The sequence below is a fragment of the Salmo salar genome, chromosome 10 (genome assembly GCF_965601325.2).
Source record: "Salmo salar chromosome 10, fSalSal1, whole genome shotgun sequence".
Lineage (NCBI taxonomy): Eukaryota > Metazoa > Chordata > Actinopteri > Salmoniformes > Salmonidae > Salmo > Salmo salar.
The window spans coordinates 39,230,800-39,256,638 of NC_138300.1; positions in this window are offsets into that span (position 1 = coordinate 39,230,800).

Sequence of the window (25,839 nt, forward strand, 5' to 3'; positions counted from 1 at the left end):
TTAGAGCAGAGATCCTTAGTAAATGATAGAGATGGCAAAGAAGTTCCAGAAATGGTCAGACAGGCCACTTCCTGTAAAGGAATCTCTCAGGTTTTGACCTGCCATTTGAGTTCTGTTATACTCACAGACACCATTCAAACAGTTTTAGAAAATTTAGGGTGTTTTCTATCCATATGTAATAAGTATATGCATATTCTAGTTACTGAGTAGGAGTGGTAACCAGATTAAATCGGGTATGTTTTTTATCCAGCCGTGTCAATGCTGCCCCCTAGCCCTAACAGGTTAAAATGGTGTAAAATAGTCATATGTTTGAAATTTGAAGTTTTTGCATTTTTTAGGTATTTGAATATCGCGCCACGGGATTACACTGGCTGTTGCAAGCGTCCCACCTAGCCCATAGAAGTTAAAATGTCTAAATACTTTGCAAGAATAACGATTCCCCTAATAATCCTGTTTGCATGGACACATCTGAAATCAGGCTACCTGATGGCACTCTGATAAATGCAAAAATTCACCAATCTACCACAGAGAACATGTTATTTTTGAGAAGCATATTTGATTCTGGGTTCAATCAAAATAGAGTTTGTATATGCTGCGACCTAACGAATGTTCACAGAACCAATTTTGGTTTGCTGGGATGTGACACATACTCCAAACATCGAAGTATGTTGAAGTAACATCGAAGTATTATTTTGATTGATTAATAACTGATACTAGACTTGATTGAACACTAAATTAGGTAGGAACCGAACGCTGTTTGCTCTAATGCTTTCACTGAGGTAAATAGTTAGTTTACGTATTGTGAGTTTAAAGTGTTCAGGGCTATATATTATCTTGTCTGTGACATCTGTGATGTGATGTAGCTGTAGATGTGATGTGATATTATCAGGTAATATAACAGAATAAGTGTTGCTGGAGATGTCACTGTGTGATGATGACAAGGTTCATATACCTGTTCTGTGGAATGATGTGAAAACTGAGATGGAAAAGTAATTGTGAAAATCATAAAGTCTGACTGACAGAGCTATAGGAATAAGAAGAGTGTGTGTGGGGGAAAAGGGGGAAACGTGCATGCACAAGTGTTGACGTGTGTACATTCATTATGCATGTGTGTGTAAGTGTGTGTGTGGGTGACTGTGCACGTGGGATGTGATTGATTGAAATTACTGTACAGCTCCCACACCCTGCAGCACAATGATTTAATTTATTTCATACACAGTTGACAAGACTGAATTATGCAGAATGCACATTTTAGACAATTCTTAAAAAACATAAGATACTAATGTACATTCAATTAAAAGTGACATTTATGATGGTAGTGGCTATGGTTCATATTTTCAGTCTACTTGTCCTTTCATTAAATACCAATGTAAACAAATTAATCCTGTAGAAATGTTCTTTGTGCACACACACACATACATGCACATACCTACTCGCCAATGATCAATCATTAATGAATAAACTTGATGAACTCGGAGCGGGGATCTCCTTCCAGAGGGACATCAGATTCTGCAACATACTCTGTTTTTCTGAGACTTGATTTTCCTCCGACATTCAAAAGGATTATATACAACCAGCGCATTGACAGTTTTTCGAGCAGATAGGAAGTGGGCTCTCTGGCAAGAACAAAGGCGGGGGGCTCTGCTTTATGACCAACAACATGTTGTGCGACAGGGTAAATCGCCAGTGCACTGCACACTGCCCTCATCCACCTGGACAAAAAGAATGCATATGTAAGGATGCTGTTCATCGACTACAGCTCGGCCTTTATTAATACCACAGTGGCTTGCTTATAAGCTCACCACAAAGCACATGGCCCTGGGACTGAACTCCTCCCAATGCAACTGGGTCCTGGACTTCCTGACGGCCGCCCCAGGTGGTAAAGGTAGGCGAAATTACCTCCTCAACACTGATTCTCCACACGGGGCCCCACAAGGGGGCCTCCTCAGTCACCTCCTATACTCCCTGTTGACCACGACGCCATCATCAAGTTCACTGACACGACAGTAGTAGGCCTAATTACTAACAACGGCGAGATGGCCCACAGGGAGGAGTTATACACTAGAGGTTGATGTGGGAGTTAAAATTCATTCCTGTCCCATCTTGTCCTGTAAATTTTTTTCCTGTACCGGCCTGATCTCACAACAGTTCTATAACTCCAGAACTTTCGTGTCCCTTCCCAGTAAAAATCCCGCTCTGGATAAGAGCATATTCTAAATGACCTAAAAGTAGATCAATTAAGCTGGAGAATGAGGACATAGACCCCAGCATGATGGTCTGCTCAGCACAGCACATAAATCTGTAGCCTACAGCTGAGCACTGAGCACATATGAACATTTAAAACACATTAACATTTACAACATAAGAAAAAAACCCTGAGTGGCAGTTTTGCATAAGTCAATCTATTTTTATTTCACTCTTCACCTCAGATGGCACGGATTTAGTTAAATATGGCTTGACTGTAAAGTTGTTTGGAGTAGAGCAGCTATACCACTTCAGGCCGCTTGTTCCTCTCTCCAGTTGGTAGCCTATTTGGTTAAACCGCAGCATTTTTTACAAGCTGTACTCGGTTTGTTCCTTGTCTTGCCGTGGCGGAGATCTTTGTGGGCTATACTCGGCCTTGTCCCGGGATGGTATGTTGGTGGTTGGAGATATCCCTCCAGTGGTGTGGAGGCTGTGCTTTGGCAAAGTGGGTGGGGTTATATCCTACCTGTTTGGCCCTGTCCAGGGGTTTCATCGGATGGGGCCACAGTGTGTCCTGACCCCTCCTGTCTCAGCCTCCAGTATTTATGCTGCAGTAGTTTATGTGTCGGGGGGCTAGGGTCAGTCTGTCACATCTGGAGTATTTCTCTTGTCTTTTCCGGTGTCCTGTGTGAATTTAAATATGCTCTCTCTAATTCTCTCTTTCTCTTTCTTTCTCTCTCTCTCTCGGAGGACCTGAGCCCTAGGACCATGCCTCAGGACTACCTGGCTTGATGACTCCTTGCTGTCCCCAGTTCACCTGGCCATGCTGCTGCTCCAGTTCCAACTGTTCTGCCTGCAGCTATGGAACTCTGACCTGTTCACTGGACATGCTACCTGTCCCAGACCTGTTGTCCCAGACCTGCTGGAACCCTGACCTATTCACCGGACATGCTACCTGTCCCAGACCTGCTGTTTTCAACTGTCTAGAGACGCAGGAGCGGTAGAGATACTCTCAAAGATCGGCTATGAAAAAGCCAACTGACACTTACTCTTGTGTTACTGACTTGTTGCACCCTCGACAACTACTATGATTATTATTATTTGACAATGCTGGTCATTTATGAACATTTGAACATCTAGGCCACGTGCTGTTATAATCTACACCCAGAAGAGGACTGGCCACCCCTCATAGCCTGGTTCCTCTCTAGGTTTCTTCCTAGGTTTTGGCCTTTCTAGGGAGTTTTTCCTAGCCACCGTGCTCCTACACCTGCATTGCTTGCTGTTTGGGGTTTTAGGCTGGGTTTCTAACAGGAAGTGGATATCTGATATGTTGAATTACTTTTAAGCCTATGCCATTGAAACACACAGGGACTTATTAATCATTCAGCATTTCCTACGCCATCCACTAGATGTCACCAGTCTTTACAAAGTGGTTTGAGTCTTCTACTGTGAAAACTGACCGAACGAGAGTCTTGGAATGTTGGTCATAAGCGGATGACCTACACTACTCTGGCGCACGAGTGCATGTTTGGGTACTCTCGTTCCAATACGTTTTAACCTCTTACATCTAGACGTTCCGCTAGCGGAACACCTGCTCCAATATCCAATGATGGGCGTGGCGCGAAGTACAAAGTCCTCGAAAATCTGAAAACTTCAATTTTTCAAACATATGACTATTTTACATCATTTTAAAGACAAGACTCTCCTTTATCTAACCACACTGTCCGATTTCAAAAAGGCTTTACAGCGAAAGCAAAACATTAGATTATGTCAGCAGAGTACCCAGCCAGAAATGATCAGACACCCATTTTTCAAGCTAGCATATAATGTCACAAAAAACTAAACCACAGCTAAATGCAGCACTAACCTTTGATGATCTTCATCAGATGACACTCCTAGGACATTATGTTATACAATACATGCATGTTTTGTTCAATCAAGTTCATATTTATATCAAAAACCAGCTTTTTACATTAGCATGTGACGTTCAGAACTAGCATTCCCACCGAACACTTCCGGTGAATTTACTAAATTACTCACGATAAACGTTCACAAAAAACATAACAATTATTTTAAGCTGCGTTTTGTTGTGCGTTCAAGACACTATCCGAAGGGTAACGAAGGGTGACGCGCCCGGCGCGTTTCGTGACAAAAGATATCAAAATATTCCATTACCGTACTTCGAAGCATGTCAAACGCTGTTTAAAATCAATTTTTATGCAATTTTTCTCGTAAAAAAGCGATAATATTCCGACCGGGAGTCGTTGTTTTCGTTCAAAGACGGAGAAAGTAAAATGGACTCTTCTCGTGCACACGCGCGCCAGTCTCATTGTTCTCAGATCGACCACTATCCAAATGCGCTACTGTTTTTCAGCCATGGCCTGGAAAGTCATCATTCAACGTTCTGGCACCTTCTGAGAGCCGATGTGAGCGTTAGAAAATGTTACGTTACAGCAGAGATCAAGACCAAGATATGGTCAGAGAGGGCGCTTCCTGTTTGGATTCTTCTCAGGTTTTGGCCTGCCAAATGAGTTCTGTTATACTCACAGACACCATTCAAACAGTTTTATAAACTTTGGAGTGTTTTCTATCCAAAGGTAATAATTATATGCATATTCTAGTTTCTGGGCAGGAGTAATAATCAGATTAAATCGGGTACATTTTTTATCCTGCCGTGAAAATACTGCCCCCTATCCATAACAAGTTAAAAGAGAATGCAATCATCCGCCTTGAATATTATTGAAGTTCTGATTGAAAAAGGCCCTAATTATTTATGCTATACAACGTTTGACATGTTTGAACGAACGTAAATATATTTTTTCCCTCTTTGGTGAAGACAAGTCCGGCGGGCGTCGTTCATGTTTTTGAGTAGCCTACAGGACGCGCTAACAACACGGAGCTTTTTGGACATAAATTATGAGCTTTTTCGAACAAAACTACATTTGTTATGGACCTGGGATTCCTGGAAGTGCCTTCTGATGAAGATAATCAAAGGTAAGGGAATATTTACATAGTATTTTTGATTTTAGATCTCTCCAACATGGCACCTAGTCTGTATCGCCAAGCCTATTTTTCTGAGTGCAGTACTCAGATTATTGCAAAGTGTGATTTCCCAGTAAAGTTATTTTTAAATCTGGCAATGCGGTTGTGTTCACGAGATGTTAATCTATAATTCTTTGAATGACAATATAATATTTTACCAATGGTTTTGAATAGTAATTATTTAATTTGTTGTGCTGATTGACTGGCGGTATTGGAGGAAAAATATTTTCTCAACATCAACGCCATTGTAAAATGCTGTTTTTGGATATAAATATGAACTTGATAGAACAAAAAATGCATATATTGTCTAACATAATGTCCTAGGAGTGTCATCTGATGAAGATTGTCAAAGGTTAGTGCATCATTTTAGCTGGTTTTCTGCTTTTGGTGACGCCTGTCTTTGCATTGACAAAACATTACACACAGCTATTTTCAATGTACTGTCCTAACATAATCTAACTTTATGCTTTCGCCGTAAAGCCTTTTTGAAATCGGACAATGTGGTTAGATTAAGGAGATATTTATCTTTCAAAGGGTGTAAGATAGTTGTATGTTTGAGAAATTTGAATTATGACATTTAATTGTTTTCAAATTTGGTGCCCTTGATATTTCACCTGCTGTTGATAGGGTGTACCAGGGGTGGGACGCTTGCCGCCCTATGGAACACCCAATTACGGCCGGTTGTGATACAGCCTGGAATCAAACCAGTGTCTATAGTGACACCTCTAGATGCAATGCCTTAGACCGCTGCACCACTCGGGAGCCCAATAATATAATGGGGATTTATTCCAATATGCTTTAAGGAGCTACAAATGTGCATGCTGAGAATGTTGGGGTAATATTAGGTAACACTTAAATATAACATTTTTTAAATGTTCTGAGGACATCCAAGACAAGGTAAAATGTATAGTGCGTAAACATCAATGGAATATTATTTTAAACCTAAAACAAATCTCCTATGACCCTTATAGAAACGGACTTATTTGGAAATTGTGGAACATTATGCAACATTATGGGCATGTTCTGTGGAACCATAGTGAGTATTAAAAAAAAATATTGCAACATTAAGGGAATGTCTTGTGCAACCTAACGTAAACTTTGTTTGAATTCCATCACAACTGAGCATATTTTGTATTTTGGGAACCTATCTCTTGTAATGTACCCCTGTTCCCACAACCTAATTAAATATTCTTGGAACCTTTAAAGAACTCAGAAAGGCTGTTCTGTCAACATCAAAGGAATCTTTTGTTCACCCTGATAAAAACATTATCTAAACGCCAGTACAACTGAAGAGTTTTAGTGTTCTGGGAACCTATCTCTTTTCATATCCCCACAATGTTCCCACAATCTAAACAAATATTGTAGGGTCTTTTAACCTTACTGGCCCAGGCATTCCGCTAGCGACTCACCTCGACAACATCCGGTGAAATTGCAGAGCGCGAAATTCAAAAGACAGAAATAGTCATAATAAACATTCATAAAAAATACAAGTGTTATACATCGCCTCAAAGATTTACTTCTTGTTAATCCAGACGCTTTGTCAGATTTCAAAAAGGCTTTACGGCAAAAGCATACCATGCAATTATCTTAGGACAACGCCCCGCATACAAAAGCATGAAAACATTTTCCAACCAAACAGATGCATCACGAAAGTCAGAAATAGCGATAAAATAAATCACTTACCTTTGAAGATCTTCATCTTTTTGCAATCCCAAAGGTCTCAGTTACACACTGAATGGTCGTTTTGTCCGATAAATTCCTCCTTTATATCCCCAAAATTATCCATTTATTTGGCGCGTTTGATTCAGAAATACACCAGTTCCAACTCACCCGACATGCCTACAAAGGATCTAATAAGTTACCTGTAAACTCGGTCCAAACATTTCAAACAATGTTTCTAATCCAACCTCAGGTACCCTAAACTGTAAATAATCAGTCAAATTTAAGACGGAGTAAACTGTTTCCAATACCGGAGAAAAACAACAAGGAGTGCGCTCTCATTCACGCGCACCAAAAGACTAGAGTCCACCTGAGTGACACTTAGAAAGAATAGGACTACTTCTTTATTAAAAAAAAAACATTGAACAATTTCTAAGTTCTGTTGACATCTAGTAGAAGCCATAGGAACTGGAATCTGGGTCCTAATAATTCGGCTTCCCCATAGAAAAAAATACTACCATGCATATGCATATCCTAGCTTCTGGGCCTGAGTAACAGGCAGTTTACTTTGGGCACCTCAGTCATCCAAACTTCCGAATACTGCCCCTTTTCCCTAAGAAGTTTTTAAAGAATATAAAAATGTGTTTTCGGAATGTTCTTGCAACACCAGGCAAATCTGTTTTTCAATCTAATAGAAACATTTCACTGTAAATTTAAAATTGTTATGTTTTGGGAACATAATGTCCATACAATGTTCCCAAAACCCAATGAAACATTCTGGGAACCATTAAAGAACAGACAGAATGTGTTCTGAAAACGTTCTTGCAATACCAGGTGAATGTTTTTTGCACCTTAAAGGAAACATTGCATACGGTTACATGCACTTAATAATGTGATTATTGTGGATAGTTAGAATAACATAATCGTTCGAGTAACCTGTTAGGGCTAGGGGGCAGTATTGACACGGCCGGATAAAAAACGTACCCGATTTAATCTGGTTACTACTCCTGCCCAGTAACTAGAATATGCATATAATTATTGGCTTTGGATAGTAAACACCCTAAAGTTTCTAAAACTGTTTGAATGGTGTCTGTGAGTATAACAGAACTGATATGGCAGGCAAAAACCTGAGAAGATTCCTTACAGGAAGTGGCCTGTCTGACAAGTTGTTGTTCATCTTGCCTCTTTTTATTGAAGACTGAGGATCTTTGCTGTAACGTGACACTTCCTACGGCTCCCATAGGCTCTCAGAGCCCGGGAAAAAGCTGAATGATATCGAGGCAGCCTCTGGCTGAAACACATTATCGCGTTTGGCAAGTGGCCGATCAGAGGACAATGGGCTTAGGCGCGTGCACGAGTCTACCCCGTGCTTTATTTTCTTTCCTCTTTTTACCTAAACGCAGATTCCCGGTCGGAATATTATCGCTTTTTTACGAGAAAAATGGCCTAAAAAGTGATTTTAAACAGCGGTTGACATGCTTCGAAGTACGGTAATGTAATATTTAGAATTTTTTTGTCACGAAATGCGCCATGCGCGTCACCCTTATTTACCCTTTCGGATAGTGTCTTGAACGCACTAACAAAACGCCGCTATTTGGATATAACAATGGATTATTTGGGACCAAACCAACATTTGTTATTGAAGTAGAAGTCCTGGGAGTGCATTCTGACGAAGAACAGCAAAGGTAATAACATTTTTCTTATAGTAAATCTGACTTTGGTGAGTGCTAAACTTGCTGGTTGTCTAAATAGCTAGCCCTGTGATGCCGGGCTATCTACTTAGAATATTGCAAAATGTGCTTTCACCGAAAAGCTATTTTAAAATCGGACATATCGAGTGCATAGAGGAGTTCTGTATCTATAATTCTTAAAATAATTGTTATGTTTTTTGTGAACGTTTATCGTGAGTAATTTAGTAAATTCACCGGCAGTGTTCGGTGGGAATTCTAGTCACATGCTAGTCACATGCTAATGTAAAAAGCTGGTTTTTGATATAAATATGAACTTGATTGAACAAAACATGCATGTATTGTATAACATAATGTCCTAGGGTTGTCATCTGATGAAGATCATCAAAGGTTAGTGCTGCATTTAGCTGTGGTTTGGGTTTATGTGACATTATATGCTAGCTTGAATAATGGGTGTCTGATTATTTCTGGCTGGGTACTCTGCTGACATAATGTAATGTTTTGCTTTTGTTGTAAAGCCTTTTTGAAATCGGACAGTGTGGTTAGATTAACGAGAGTCTTGTCTTTAAAATGGTGTAAAATAGTCATATGTTTGAAATTTGAAGTTTTTGCATTTTTTAGGTATTTGAATATCGCGCCACGGGATTACACTGGCTGTTGCAAGCGTCCCACCTAGCCCATAGAGGTTAAAATGTCTAAATACTTTGCAAGAATAACGATTCCCCTAATAATCCTGTTTGCATGGACACATCTGAAATCAGGCTACCTGATGGCACTCTGATAAATGCAAAAATTCACCAATCTACCACAGAGAACATGTTATTTTTTAGAAGCATATTTGATTCTGGGTTCAATCAAAATAGAGTTTGTATATGCTGCGACCTAACGAATGTTCACAGAACCAATTTTGGTTTGCTGGGATGTGACACATACTCCAAACATCGAAGTATGTTGAAGTAACATCGAAGTATTATTTTGATTGATTAATAACTGATACTAGACTTGATTGAACACTAAATTAGGTAGGAACCGAACGCTGTTTGCTCTAATGCTTTCACTGAGGTAAATAGTTAGTTTACGTATTGTGAGTTTAAAGTGTTCAGGGCTATATATTATCTTGTCTGTGACATCTGTGATGTGATGTAGCTGTAGATGTGATGTGATATTATCAGGTAATATAACAGAATAAGTGTTGCTGGAGATGTCACTGTGTGATGATGACAAGGTTCATATACCTGTTCTGTGGAATGATGTGAAAACTGAGATGGAAAAGTAATTGTGAAAATCATAAAGTCTGACTGACAGAGCTATAGGAATAAGAAGAGTGTGTGTGGGGGAAAAGGGGGAAACGTGCATGCACAAGTGTTGACGTGTGTACATTCATTATGCATGTGTGTGTAAGTGTGTGTGTGGGTGACTGTGCACGTGGGATGTGATTGATTGAAATTACTGTACAGCTCCCACACCCTGCAGCACAATGATTTAATTTATTTCATACACAGTTGACAAGACTGAATTATGCAGAATGCACATTTTAGACAATTCTTAAAAAACATAAGATACTAATGTACATTCAATTAAAAGTGACATTTATGATGGTAGTGGCTATGGTTCATATTTTCAGTCTACTTGTCCTTTCATTAAATACCAATGTAAACAAATTAATCCTGTAGAAATGTTCTTTGTGCACACACACACATACATGCACATACCTACTCGCCAATGATCAATCATTAATGAATAAACTTGATGAACTCGGAGCGGGGATCTCCTTCCAGAGGGACATCAGATTCTGCAACATACTCTGTTTTTCTGAGACTTGATTTTCCTCCGACATTCAAAAGGATTATATACAACCAGCGCATTGACAGTTTTTCGAGCAGATAGGAAGTGGGCTCTCTGGCAAGAACAAAGGCGGGGGGCTCTGCTTTATGACCAACAACATGTTGTGCGACAGGGTAAATCGCCAGTGCACTGCACACTGCCCTCATCCACCTGGACAAAAAGAATGCATATGTAAGGATGCTGTTCATCGACTACAGCTCGGCCTTTATTAATACCACAGTGGCTTGCTTATAAGCTCACCACAAAGCACATGGCCCTGGGACTGAACTCCTCCCAATGCAACTGGGTCCTGGACTTCCTGACGGCCGCCCCAGGTGGTAAAGGTAGGCGAAATTACCTCCTCAACACTGATTCTCCACACGGGGCCCCACAAGGGGGCCTCCTCAGTCACCTCCTATACTCCCTGTTGACCACGACGCCATCATCAAGTTCACTGACACGACAGTAGTAGGCCTAATTACTAACAACGGCGAGATGGCCCACAGGGAGGAGTTATACACTAGAGGTTGATGTGGGAGTTAAAATTCATTCCTGTCCCATCTTGTCCTGTACATTTTTTTCCTGTACCGGCCTGATCTCACAACAGTTCTATAACTCCAGAACTTTCGTGTCCCTTCCCAGTAAAAATCCCGCTCTGGATAAGAGCATATTCTAAATGACCTAAAAGTAGATCAATTAAGCTGGAGAATGAGGACATAGACCCCAGCATGATGGTCTGCTCAGCACAGCACATAAATCTGTAGCCTACAGCTGAGCACTGAGCACATATGAACATTTAAAACACATTAACATTTACAACATAAGAAAAAAACCCTGAGTGGCAGTTTTGCATAAGTCAATCTATTTTTATTTCACTCTTCACCTCAGATGGCACGGATTTAGTTAAATATGGCTTGACTGTAAAGTTGTTTGGAGTAGAGCAGCTATACCACTTCAGGCCGCTTGTTCCTCTCTCCAGTTGGTAGCCTATTTGGTTAAACCGCAGCATTTTTTACAAGCTGTACTCGGTTTGTTCCTTGTCAAAAACAACCACATCAAATATAGCTAAAACATAGCTAATTTCTTTGCTCTAATGTTAATGTTAGTGATGGGTCTGCAACAAGACATTGGAATTCCTTGAAGGCTTTATCATTTAGCCTATTGACATATGTTGGCATCTGACTGAGGTAGTGTAGTGACTGGCAACAACTGGAGCGAGGCATGAGTAAACATATACTATATTAGGCCTAGCCTACACAGTATTTTTATTAAATGCCCCACACATTCCATATTTCTGCCCAAAAAACTATTCCTTCACTGCCCATTCCTGTAGACAATTGATCCTGTCAAGTCCTGTCCCGAACTTGACTCTAGAACTTCACTCCCATTCCTGCCAGAATCCTGCAGGATAGGCAGGAGTCCTGTTCCCGTGTCAACCTCAAGTTGGCACTCTGACTGCATGGTGCCAGCTCAACAGCCTCTCCCTCAATGTCAGTAAAACAGAGGAACTGATTGTGGACTTCAGGAGGAACCAGGCGGTGCACGTCCCATCCTCATCAACGGGTACGCCGTGGAGATGGTAAAAAATGTCAAGTTCCTCAGCGTACACATCTCTGAGCAGGTGAAATGGTCAAACCACACGGACACTGCAGTGAAGAAGGCATGACAGTGACTCTTTAACCTCAGGATGCTGAAGAAATTCAGCCTGTCCCTGAGGGCCCTGAGAGTGTTCTACAGGAGCACCATCGAGAGCATACTGACGGGCAGATTCACAGCCTGGTTCTGCAACACCATTGCTGTGGACTGCAAGGCACTACAGAGGGTGCAACGCTCAGCCAATTACACCGTTTTGTGCACACTGCCTGCCATACAGGATATCTACAACACCAGGTGTCGCAGGAAGGCCAAGAAGATCATCCCCCCTCTCTCCCTCTCTACTCCTCTCTCTCCCCCTCCCACTCACTCTCCTATCTGTCAAATAGCATTAAGAAGTCTGAATGTTAGTGAAAAAACTATCAAAGTTTGGAAACATTTCTGCAACGGTACTGAAGGACAAATGCAGTTTTCATTATTACATTTTTTCCCTCCAAAGTTGAATGTTTTTACATTTCATTTTAATTGATGGATAGAGAAATAGCTAATAGAATTGTGTTTGTAACTACAGTTGAAGACGGAAGTTTACATACACTTATGTTGGAGTCATTAAAACTCGTTTTTCAACCACTCCACAAATTTCTTGTTAACAAACTATAGTTTTGGCAAGTCGGTTAGGACATCTACTTTGTGCATGACACAAGTCAATTTTCCAACAATTGTTTACACACAGATTATTTCACTTAATCACAATTCCAGTGGGTCAGAAGTTTACATACACTAAGTTGACTGTGCCTTTAAACAGCTTGGAAAATGGCAGAAAATTATGTCATGGCTTTAGAAGCTTCTGACAGGCTAATTGACAATATTTGTGTCAATTGGAGGTGTACCTGTGGATGTATTTCAAGGCCTACTTTCAAACTCAGTGCCTCTTTGCTTGACATCCTGGGAAAATCAAAAGAAATCAGCCAAGACCTCAGAAAAACAATTGTAGACCTCCACAAGTCTGGTTCATCCTTGGGAGCAATTTCCAAATGCAAGAAAGTACCACGTCCATCTGTACAAACAATAGTACGCAAGTATAAACACCATGGGACCACGCAGCCGTCATACCATTCAAGAAGGCTCTCTTTCCTAGAGATGAATGTACTTTGGTGCGAAAAGTGCAAATCAAACCCAGAACAACAGCAAAGGACCTTGTGAAGATGCTGGAGGAAACAGGTACAAAAGTATCTATATCCACAGTAAAACTAGTCCTATATCGACATAACCTGAAAGGCCGCTCAGCAAGGAAGAAGCCACTGCTCCAAAACCACCATAAAAAAGCCAGATTATGGTTTGCAACTGCACATGGGGACAAAGATCATACTTTTTGGAGAAATGTCCTCTGGTCTGATGAAACAAAAATAGAACTGTTTGGCCATAATGACCATCGTTATGTTTGGAGGAACAAGGGGGATGCTTTGTCGTGGATGAATCAGAATTAGTTGGGTAACATAGATAATTAAGATGTTTTATTAGTATAATATGCTTATGTGACATACTTGTCATTAGAAAGTGTCCTTTGGACTCTGGTATGTTTCAGTTGCACGTTTCCCTTAGCTGGGGCTCAGACACTTGGGGCCCAGAGAGGGGAGAGGTCAGACTTGTTTTTTACATGTCTCTGTTGCTATGCAGAATATCAGCATAAGAGGAGGACAGAATGATATTGTCTTCATGTGAATGTGTCTTTACATATTCTTAAACCATGTGAAGGGATGGCGTGATTAAGGGGGAACCAATGACTTGTCTCCACAATGTCTGTGAGCAAGTCACTCCCTCCTTTTCTTTATTGTGGGGAGGTTTATGGTAGTGCCTGGGAATTGTGTGTCCTCTCTTAGATCTCGCACTTATCCTGTGATAATATATGGCCTAGAGGCTCACTGCCCCCAGTGAGCCTGTCCAGGAGTGGGGTCAAGAGGGGGTTTGCTTGAGATGGGAGTATCTAGAGTTGACAATTGATATATGCCATTGGATGAAATGGTGTTTTTGTTCTATGAAGTACCAGGGAGGGACGGTTCTAGGGGGACCAGATACTGGGCTATATAATGAACCCTGTTGACATAGCAGTTACTGTTTGCTGTGTTTTATGGATATCTGTCATACAAAACTTAACCTTGTGACCCATTCTATGTATCTGTGGCTTGTCATGTACGTAGAGAGGGGTGGACCGTGGGTGTAAAAGCTCTTTGTATTGAAGGTGTTGTCACCTTCCTGGTTCATTCGAGAGAGTGCATTATTGAAGGTCAAAGAGGCTTTTGCAAAAGTATGTTAAGTATTAACCTCTTACATCTAGACGTTCCACTAGCGGAACACCTGCTCCAATATCCAATGATAGGCGTGGCGCGAATTACAAATTCCTCAAAAATACAAAAACTTCCATTTTTCAAACATATGACTATTTTACAGCATTTTAAAGACAAGACTCTCCTTTATCTAACCACACTGTCCGATTTCAAAAAGGATTTACAGCGAAAGCAAAACAGATTATGTCAGCAGAGTACCCAGCCAGAAATAATCAGACACCCATTTTTCAAGCTAGCATATAATGTCACAAAAAACAAAACCACAGCTAAATGCAGCACTAACCTTTGATGATCTTCATCAGATGACACACCTAGGACATTATGTTATACAATACATGCATGTTTTGTTCAATCAAGTTCATATTTATATCAAAAAACAGCTTTTTACATTAGCATGTGACGTTCAGAACTAGCATACCCCCCGCAAACCTCCGGTGAATTTACTAAATTACTCACGATAAACGTTCACAAAAAACATACATTATTTTAAGAATTATAGATACAGAACTCCTTTGTGCAATCGAGGTGTCCGATTTTAACCTGTTGGGTCTAGGGGGCAGCATTTGCACGTCTGGATAAAAAAAATGTACCCGATTTAATCTGGTTACTAATCCTACCCAGTAACTAGAATATGCAAATACTTATTATATATGGATAGAAAACACTCTAAAGTTTCCAAAACTGTTTGAATGGTGTCTGTGAGTATAACAGAACTCATTTGGCAGGCAAAACCCTGAGACATTTTCTGACAGGAAGTGGATACCTGATGTGTTGTATTGACTTTAAACCTATCCCATTGAAAAACACAGGGGTTTAGGAATATTTTGGCACTTCCTATTGCTTCCACTAGATGTCACCAGCCTTTACAAAGTGTTTTGAGTCTTCTGGAGGGAGATCTGACCGAACAAGAGCCATGGAACGGTGATGTCCCATTAGACACCTGGCGCGCTACTTCATGTTGGGTACCCTCGTTCCAATACGTTATAAAAGGCTATGCATTCGTCCACCTTGAATATTATTCATGTTCTGGTTAAAAAAGGCCCTAATGATTTATGCTATACAACGTTTGACATGTTTGAACGAACGGAAATATATTTTTTCCCCTCGTTCATGACGAGAAGTCCGGCTGGCTTACATCATGTGCTAACGAGACGGAGATTTTTGGACATAAATGATGAGCTTTTTTGAACAAAACTACATTCGTTATGGACCTGTGATACCTGGAAGTGACATCTGATGAAGAGAATCAAAGGTAATGGATTATTTACATAGTATTTTCGATTTTAGATCTCCCCAACATGACGTCTAGTCTGTATCGCAACGCGTATTTTTCTGGGCACAGTGCTCAGATTATTGCAAAGTGTGATTTCCCAGTAAGGTTATTTTTAAATCTGGCAAGTTGATTGCGTTCAAAAGATGTAAATCTATAATTCTTTAAATGACAATATAATATTTTACCAATGTTTTCTAATTTTAATTATTTAATTTGTGACGCTGACTTGACTGCCGGTTATTGGAGGGAAACGATTTCCTCAACATCAATGCCATAGTAAAACGCTGTTTTTGTATATAAATATGAACTTGATAGAACTAAAAATGCATGCATTGTCTAACATAATGTCCTAGGAGTGTCATCTGATGGAGATTGTAAAAGGTTAGTGTATCATTTTAGCTGGTTTTATGGTTTTGGTGACCCTGTCTTTGACTTGACAAAACATTACACACAACTCTTGTAAATGTACTGTCCTAACATACTCTAAATTTATGCTTTCGCCGTAAAACCTTTTTGAAATCGTAAAACGTGGTTAGATTAAGGAGATGTTTATCTTTCAAATGGTGTAACATAGTTGTATTTTTGAAAAATTTGAATTTTGACATTTATTTGGATTCAAATTTGCCGCTCTTGAAATGCACCTGCTGTTGATGGAGTGCACCACAGGTGGCACGCTAGCGTCCCACCTAGCCCCAAGAGGTTAAAATAGCTTTTCGGCAAAAGCACATTTTGCAATATTCTGAGTAGATAGCCCAGCCATCACGGCTAGCTATTTAGACACCCACCAAGTTTAGCCCTGACCAAACACCGATTTACTATTAGAAAAGTTTGATTACCTTTGGTGTTCTTCGTCAGAATGCACTCCCAGGACTGCTACTTCAATAACAAATGTTGGTTTGGTCCCAAATAATCCATTGTTATATCCAAATAGCGGCATTTTGTTCGTGCGTTCAAGACACTATCCGAAGTGTAAATAAGGGTCACGCGCACGACGCATTTCGTGACAAAAAAAATTCTAAATATTCCATTACCGTACTTCGAAGCATGTCAACCGCTGTTTAAAATCATATTTATGCCATTTTTCTCGTAAAAAAAGCGATAATATTCCGACCGGGAAAGCGTGTTTACGTACAAAAGAGAGAAAATAAAAGCATGGGATCCCCTCGTGCACGAGCCTGAGTCTCATAGTACTGTGACTGGCCACTATCCAAACGCGCTAATGTTTTTCAGCCAGGGGCTGCCTCGATATCATTCAGCTTTTTTGACGCCTTCTGAGAGCCCATGGGAGCCGTAGGAAGTGTCACGTAACAGCAGAGATCCCCTGTATTGGATAGAGATAATCAAGAAGGCCAAGAAATGGTCAGACAGGGTACTTCCTGTACAGAATCTTCTCAGGTTTTGGCCTGCCAAATGAGTTCTGTTATACTCACAGACACCATTCAAACAGTTTTAGAAACTTTGGAGTGTTTTCTATCCAAAGCTAATAATTATATGCATATTCTAGTTTCTGGGAAGGAGTAATATTCAGATTAAATTGGGTACGTTTTTTATCCGGCCGTGAAAATACTGCCCCCTAGCCATAACAGGTTAAAGATGTAGTTAACTCAGACTGGTGTGTTTAACTCTCCTCATTTGGTAATGCAGAAATTAGCCACCACAGCTTGCAAGCCGAAGAACACCATCCTAACAGTGAAGTACAGGGGTGGCAGCATCATGTTTGGGGGTGCTTTGCTGCAGGAGGGACTGGTGCACTTCACAAAATAGATGGCATCATGGAGGAAAATGATGTGGATATATTGAAGCATCATCTCAAGACATCAGTCAGGAAGTTAAAGCTTGGTCACAAATGGGTCTTCCAAATGTACAATGACACCAAGCATACTTCCAAAGTTGTGGCAAAATGGCTTAACCTGTTGGGTCTAGGGGGCAGCATTTGCACGTCTGGATAAAAAAAATGTACCCGATTTAATCTGGTTACTAATCCTACCCAGTAACTAGAATATGCATATACTTATTATATATGGATAGAAAACACTCTAAAGTTTCCAAAACTGTTTGAATGGTGTCTGTGAGTATAACAGAACTCATTTGGCAGGCAAAACCCTGAGACATTTTCTGACAGGAAGTGGATACCTGATGTGTTGTATTGAGTTTAAACCTATCCCATTGAAAAACACAGGGGTTTAGGAATATTTTGGCACTTCCTATTGCTTCCACTAGATGTCACCAGCCTTTACAAAGTGTTTTGAGTCTTCTGGAGGGAGATCTGACCGAACAAGAGCCATGGAACGGTGATGTCCCATTAGACACCTGGCGCGCTACTTCATGTTGGGTACCCTCGTTCCAATACGTTATAAAAGGCTATGCATTCGTCCACCTTGAATATTATTCATGTTCTGGTTAAAAAAGGCCCTAATGATTTATGCTATACAACGTTTGACATGTTTGAACGAACGGAAATATATTTTTTCCCCTCGTTCATGACGAGAAGTCCGGCTGGCTTACATCATGTGCTAACGAGACGGAGATTTTTGGACATAAATGATGAGCTTTTTTGAACAAAACTACATTCGTTATGGACCTGTGATACCTGGAAGTGACATCTGATGAAGAGAATCAAAGGTAATGGATTATTTACATAGTATTTTCGATTTTAGATCTCCCCAACATGACGTCTAGTCTGTATCGCAACGCGTATTTTTCTGGGCACAGTGCTCAGATTATTGCAAAGTGTGATTTCCCAGTAAGGTTATTTTTAAATCTGGCAAGTTGATTGCGTTCAAAAGATGTAAATCTATAATTCTTTAAATGACAATATAATATTTTACCAATGTTTTCTAATTTTAATTATTTAATTTGTGACGCTGACTTGACTGCCGGTTATTGGAGGGAAACGATTTCCTCAACATCAATGCCATAGTAAAACGCTGTTTTTGTATATAAATATGAACTTGATAGAACTAAAAATGCATGCATTGTCTAACATAATGTCCTAGGAGTGTCATCTGATGGAGATTGTAAAAGGTTAGTGTATCATTTTAGCTGGTTTTATGGTTTTGGTGACCCTGTCTTTGACTTGACAAAACATTACACACAACTCTTGTAAATGTACTGTCCTAACATACTCTAAATTTATGCTTTCGCCGTAAAACCTTTTTGAAATCGTAAAACGTGGTTAGATTAAGGAGATGTTTATCTTTCAAATGGTGTAACATAGTTGTATTTTTGAAAAATTTGAATTTTGACATTTATTTGGATTCAAATTTGCCGCTCTTGAAATGCACCTGCTGTTGATGGAGTGCACCACGGGTGGCACGCTAGCGTCCCACCTAGCCCCAAGAGGTTAAGGACAACAAAGTCAAGGTATTGGAGTGGCCATCACAAAGCCCTGACCTCAATCATATACAAAATTTGTGGGCAGAACTGAAAAAGCGCATGCGAGCAAGAAGGCCTACAAACCTGATTCAGTTTCACCAGCTCTGTCTGGAGGAATGGGCCACAATTCAACCAACTTATTGTGGGAAGCTTGTGGAAGGTTACCCGAAACGTTTGACCCAAGTTAAACAATTTAAAGGCAATGCTACCAAATACTAATTGAGTGTATGTAAACTTCTTACCCACTGGGAATGTGATGAAAAAAATAAAAGTTGAAATAAATCTCTCTGCTATTATTCTGACATTTCACATTCTTAAAATAAAGTGGTGATCCTAACTGACCTAAGACAGGGAATTTTTACTAGGATTAAATGGTTAAGGTGTATGTAAACTTCCGACTTCAACTGTACATTTCTACGATTGCAGTTTCTTTTCTCTTACATGTTTCGTCATTGATTTATTTCCCTGATAGATTTGGTAGTAGATCTTCAGATGTCCTGAAGTTGTTATACTTTAAAACTCACAGTCTGTGGATGAATCTCAAAAGTATTTTACCCACGTCCTCTGACCTCCCTCCTTGGTGGATGTGTGTGTTGGAAGTTTGAGCTCCTGAATAGTTAAAAAGACTGACGCTTTGTAACGGTTGTCGTCGGGAATGGAGGACCAAAATGCAGCAGGAATGTGGATGCTCATCTTCTATTTATTTTAACCTCTTGGGGCTAGGTGGGACGCTAGCGTGCCACCCGTGGTGCACTCCATCAACAGCAGGTGCATTTCAAGAGCGGCAAATTTGAATCCAAATAAATGTCAAAATTCAAATTTTTCAAAAATACAACTATGTTACACCATTTGAAAGATAAACATCTCCTTAATCTAACCACGTTTTACGATTTCAAAAAGGTTTTACGGCGAAAGCATAAATTTAGAGTATGTTAGGACAGTACATTTACAAGAGTTGTGTGTAATGTTTTGTCAAGTCAAAGACAGGGTCACCAAAACCATAAAACCAGCTAAAATGATGCACTAACCTTTTACAATCTCCATCAGATGACACTCCTAGGACATTATGTTAGACAATGCATGCATTTTTAGTTCTATCAAGTTCATATTTATATCGAAAAACAACGTTTTACTATGGCATTGATGTTGAGGAAATCGTTTCCCTCCAATAACCGGCAGTCAAGTCAGCGTCAGAAATTAAATAATTAAAATTAGAAAACATTGGTAAAATATTATATTGTCATTTAAAGAATTATAGATTTACATCTCTTGAACGCAATCAACTTGCCAGATTTAAAAATAACCTTACTGGGAAATCACACTTTGCAATAATCTGAGCACTGCGCCCAGAAAAATACGCGTTGCGATACAGACTAGACGTCATGTTGGGGAGATCTAAAATCGAAAATACTATGTAAATAATCCATTACCTTTGATTCTCTTCATCAGATGTCACTTCCAGGTATCACAGGTCCATAACGAATGTAGTTTTGTTCAAAAAAGCTCATCATTTATGTCCAAAAATCTCCGTCTCGTTAGCACATGATGTAAGCCAGCCGGACTTCTCGTCATGAACGAGGGGAAAAAATATATTTCCGTTCGTTCAAACATGTCAAACGTTGTATAGCATAAATTATTAGGGCCTTTTTTAACCAGAACATGAATAATATTCAAGGTGGACGAATGCATACTCTTTTATAACGTATTGGAACGAGGGTACCCAACATGAACTAGCGCGCCAGGTGTCTAATGGGACATCACCGTTCCATGGCTCTTGTTCGGTCAGATCTCCCTCCAGAAGACTCAAAACACTTTGTAAAGGCTGGTGACATCTAGTGGAAGCAATAGGAAGTGCCAAAATATTCCTAAACCCCTGTGTTTTTCAATGGGATAGGTTTAAAGTCAATACAACACATCAGGTATCCACTTCCTGTCAGAAAATGTCTCAGGGTTTTGCCTGCCAAATGAGTTCTGTTATACTCACAGACACCATTCAAACAGTTTTGGAAACTTTAGAGTGTTTTCTATCCATATATAATAAGTATATGCATATTCTAGTTACTGGGTAGGATTAGTAACCAGATTAAATCGGGTACATTTTTTTTATCCAGACGTGCAAATGCTGCCCCCTAGACCCAACAGGTTAAATAAAGAGAACACCAAAATAACAAAATGAAGAACGCACGAACAACAAAACAGTCTTGTCACACTCACACAGGCAAAACAAGAAACAATCTCCCACAAACACTTAACCAAACACATACCCATATATAGGACTCTCAATCAGAGGCAACTAGAAAACACCTGCCTCCAATTGAGAGTCCAACCCCAATAAAGTAGACATAGAAATACAAAAGACTAGAGACCACATAGAAATACAAACCTAGAACATAACCCCAAAAACCCGGAACTAACTAAACCAACACCCTAATAAATAAATCACCACCCCGAACCACATAAACAAAATACCCTCTGCCACGTCCTGACCAAACTACAATAACAAATAACCCTTATACTGGTCAGGACGTGACACGCTGAGCCTGTGCCCCCAATGGCAGTCTTTTCCCTATAAGTAGTGAAGTACTACTTACACTGCGTGCACAATTGTTAGGCAAATTGTATTCCTCGTGATTACTTTTATTGTTGAATAAACACATTGCTCTCAGTCAATCCAAAATGTTATTGAACCTCAAACTTGAATGTTTAACAAATGAAAAGTGAGTTTTGTCTTTCTCTGGGAAATATATGTGTGCAGAATTATTAGGCAACTATTAGTGTGCAGAATTATTAGGCAACTAAATTACAAAAATAATTTCTCTCAACTCACTTGTTGATTCTGAATTTTTAGAATAAGTGTAACAGATAAATAACACAAAATGACAATTATATAACATTTTTTGGCCTTACAAAAATAATCAGTGACCAATATAGCCACCCTTATTTTCAATAACTGCCATGAGCCTTCCATCCATGGAGTCTGTCAGTTTCTTGATCTGTTCACGATCAATTTTCACTGAAGCAGCAACCACAGCCTCCCAAATGCGGTTCAAAGAGGTGTATTGTCTTCCCTCACTGTAAATCTCAGGTTTGAGAAGGGCCCACAAGTTCTCAATAGGATTTAAGTCAGATGAGGAAGGGGGCCAGGTCGTTATTCAGGTATCTTTGAGGCCCTTGCTGGCTAGCCAAGCAGTGGAGTACTTGGATGCATGTGATGGAGCATTGTCCTGCATAAAGATCATGGCCTTCTAGAATGCTGAGGACTTCTTCCTGTACCACTGCTTGACAAAAGAATATTCCAGAAACTGGCAGTAGGTTTGGGAGTTGAGTTTCAGTCCATCTTCAACCCGAAAAGGTCCAACTACCTCATCCTCAATGATAGCAGCCCATACCAGTACCCATCCTTCACCTTGCTGGCACCTGACAAAGTGGTGCCCTGTGTCCATTACTGATCCAGCCACCGGCCCATCCATTTGGTCCATCAAGAGTCACTTTCATGTCATCTGTCCATAAAAACTTTGAAAAATCTGTCTTCAGGTATTTCTTTGCCCAATCTTAACGCTTCAACTTGTGAATCTTATTCAGTGGTGATCTTGTTTCAGTCTTCTTGACCTTGGTCATGTCTCTGAGCACTTGACACCTTGTACTTTTGAACACTCCAGGTAGGTTATCCGCTCACTGGTCACCATAGCAGTACCCACCTGTAGCACGCGCTCCAGCAGGTATATCTCTCTGGTCACCCCTAAAGCCAACTCCTCCTTTGGTCGTCTCTCCTTTCAGTTCTCTGCTGCCAATGACTGGAACGAACTACAAAAATCTCTGAAACTGGAAACACGTATCTCCCTCACTAGCTTTAAGCACCAGCTATCAGAGCAGCTCCCAGATCACTGCACCTGTACATAGCCCATCTATAATTTAGCCCAAACTACTACCGCTTCCCCTACTGTATTTATTTATTTTATTTATTTTATTTATTTTATTTATTTTGCTCCGTTGCACCATATTATTTATATTTGAACTTTGAACTTTCTTAAAACTACAAATCTACCATTCCAGTGTTTTACTTGCTATACTTTATTTACTTTGCCACCATGGCCTTTTTGCCTTTACCTCCCTTATCTCACATCATTTGCTCACATTGTATATAGTCTTATTTTTTTCTACTGCATCATTGATTGTATGTTGTTTTACTCCATGTGTAACTCTGTGTTTTTGTATGTTGTCGAACTGCTTTGCTTTATCTTGGCCAGGTCGCAATTGTAAATGAGAACTTGTTCTCAACTTGCCTACCTGGTTAAATAAAGGTGAAATAAATAAATAAATAAAAAAGTTGCAGTTCTGGAATATGGTGGCACTGGAGGATAATGGGTTCCTGGTAGTTTGATGTTTAATTCTTCTCAAGTCTTTGCAATTGATTTGCGCCTTTTCTTCCCCATGCGTTTTTTGCGCCCCAGTTGACTATTCACAACAAAACGTTTGATTGTCCGGTGGTCACGCCTCAATAGTTTAGCTATTTAAAGAGTGTAGCATTTTGTCTGAAATGCATTTTAAATTTTGGGCTTTTCAGTGTCAGTTAAATCTCTTTTTTGGCCCATTTTACCTGAGGTAATGAGGCTGCCTAATAATTATGCACACCTTGATATAATGTGTTATTCACTTTCACCACACCCTCCCTCATTACACAAATACATATCACCTGAAAATGATTAAATCCAATAAGCATTCAAGTTTATATTGGTAGGAGTTCGAAAATGTGAATTGAAATAATGATAAGATCAGAATACTCACTTGCCTAATAATTGTGCACGCAGTGTATAGTGGACTATATAAGCAATACTTTCTTACAAGAAAAGTTGTTATCTAGAACCTAAAAGGGTTCTTTGGCCATCCCCATAGGAGAACCCTTTTTGGGTCCAGCTGTAACCCTTTTTGGTACCCTCTGTGGAAAGCATTCTACATGGAATGCAAACGGTTCTACCTGGAACCAAAACGGTTCTACCTGGAACCAAAAAGGGTACTTCAAATGGTTATCCTATGGGGACAGCTGAAGAACCCTTTTAGGTTTGTGACGGAGAAGTCCGTCACTGGCCGCAGGCAGCGTTTGGTACACTAACACACACACATTCATCGCGCTTCCCTGGTCCGTTATCAGCTATGTTAACAATGTGGGTCGACACACGAGTTAACTTCTCTATCTTAGTACATACATTTCACACTTTATTCTAACCTCCCATCAGTAACAGTTTATGGTATAAAGAATATGCAGACAAGTGTTCATGTTTAATTTAAGCAACGTTTATTGTACTTATCAATGTTATGGACGAGCATGTTGTTTGTTTGGTTCTCTTCCTCTCTGCCTCTGTAGCTTCCAGGTATGCTGGGATAAGAACCAGAGCTAAGGTAATCGGGCTGGCTTTGTAGTGCCTGTCCCGAATGGCTCGTTCATGTGAATGGGCATATTGGAAGACTCCATATCAGTAGGGATGGGATTTTGTAAATGTGTTATATTGGTATATTGTATCATGAGAAATGTGTTGCAATGTATATAATTCATTATGTTTAGCTGAGTGGAAAATGTAGGCTTTTATGAAAGTAATAATGAATTAGTGAATGCTTAATTAATGAATGCTTAATGAATTAGTGCTGGGTATGTTCTGATGGGAGGGACTTCCCCTACAAAAGGAGACTCTCTTTCAGTTCAAGGGGGGAACCATTTTGGATTGAGCTGTTGATGGGGCAGCATTGTTTTTAAGCTGTCCCCATAATGTATACTTTGAATGGCAGTAGTGTGGTTTTTCTTCCGGATTCACTATGTAAATAAACACCCTTGCACAGAAGTACTTTTATGGCTCCGCCATCTTTTTATTTGATAGAGGTTTGGTTTTTCAGTTTAGCCTTCTGGCCTACTCTACGTGACAAGGTTCTAGATAACACCTTTTCTTCTAAGAGTGTAGGGGGTAATTTGGGATACTGACTAACTTGCAGTGTGCATATGTAAGATGTCACTATGCCAGATGTGACACCTGCCTACTATACAGAGCAGTCAAGAGTCCCATTAACCGGATGTCTAAGAGTAACTCTGTCAGTCTTTACTAATCAGCGTGTATTACTCACATGTCACAATCAACACTAACGAGCAATCAGAACACCTCATTAGCATATTAGTCATGAAGTCTTTTGAAACTCTTAAGACGAAGGTGTGAACACCACACTTTGTTTCAGACCTTAAGTGTGTCCCAAATGGCACCCTATTCCCTAAGGGCCCTGGTCAAAAGTAATGTACTATAAAGGGAATAGGGTGCCATTTGGGATGTAGTCTTGTTCTCAATAATGCACAAGATTTGGCCCTCTTTCAACTTAAACTGCTAGATAATTATACTTATGGAAATACAGTGCCTTGCGAAAGTATTCGGCCCCCTTGAACTTTTCGACCTTTTGCCACATTTCAGGCTTCAAACATAAAGATATAAAACTGTAATTTTTAGTGAAGAATCAACAACAAGTGGGACAGAATTATGAAGTGGAACGAACTTTATTGGATATTTCAAACTTTTTTAACAAATAAAAAACTGAAAAATTGTCTGTGCAAAATTATTCAGCCCCTTTACTTTCAGTGCAGCAAACTCAGTGCATATATATATATAATTGTCTAATAGCTGAGCTACTAGGCTCGCCATTTAATTATCTTCAAGAGATCTCCCTTAATCTTCCCTGCTTAGTGATGTTTGCTACTGGTTGATATATATATATATATAATTGTCTAATAGCTGATAGCTGATAATATATATATATATTTGTCATGGCTCCCGAGTGGCACAGCGGTCTAAGCCACTGCATCTCGGTGCAACAGGCTTTACTA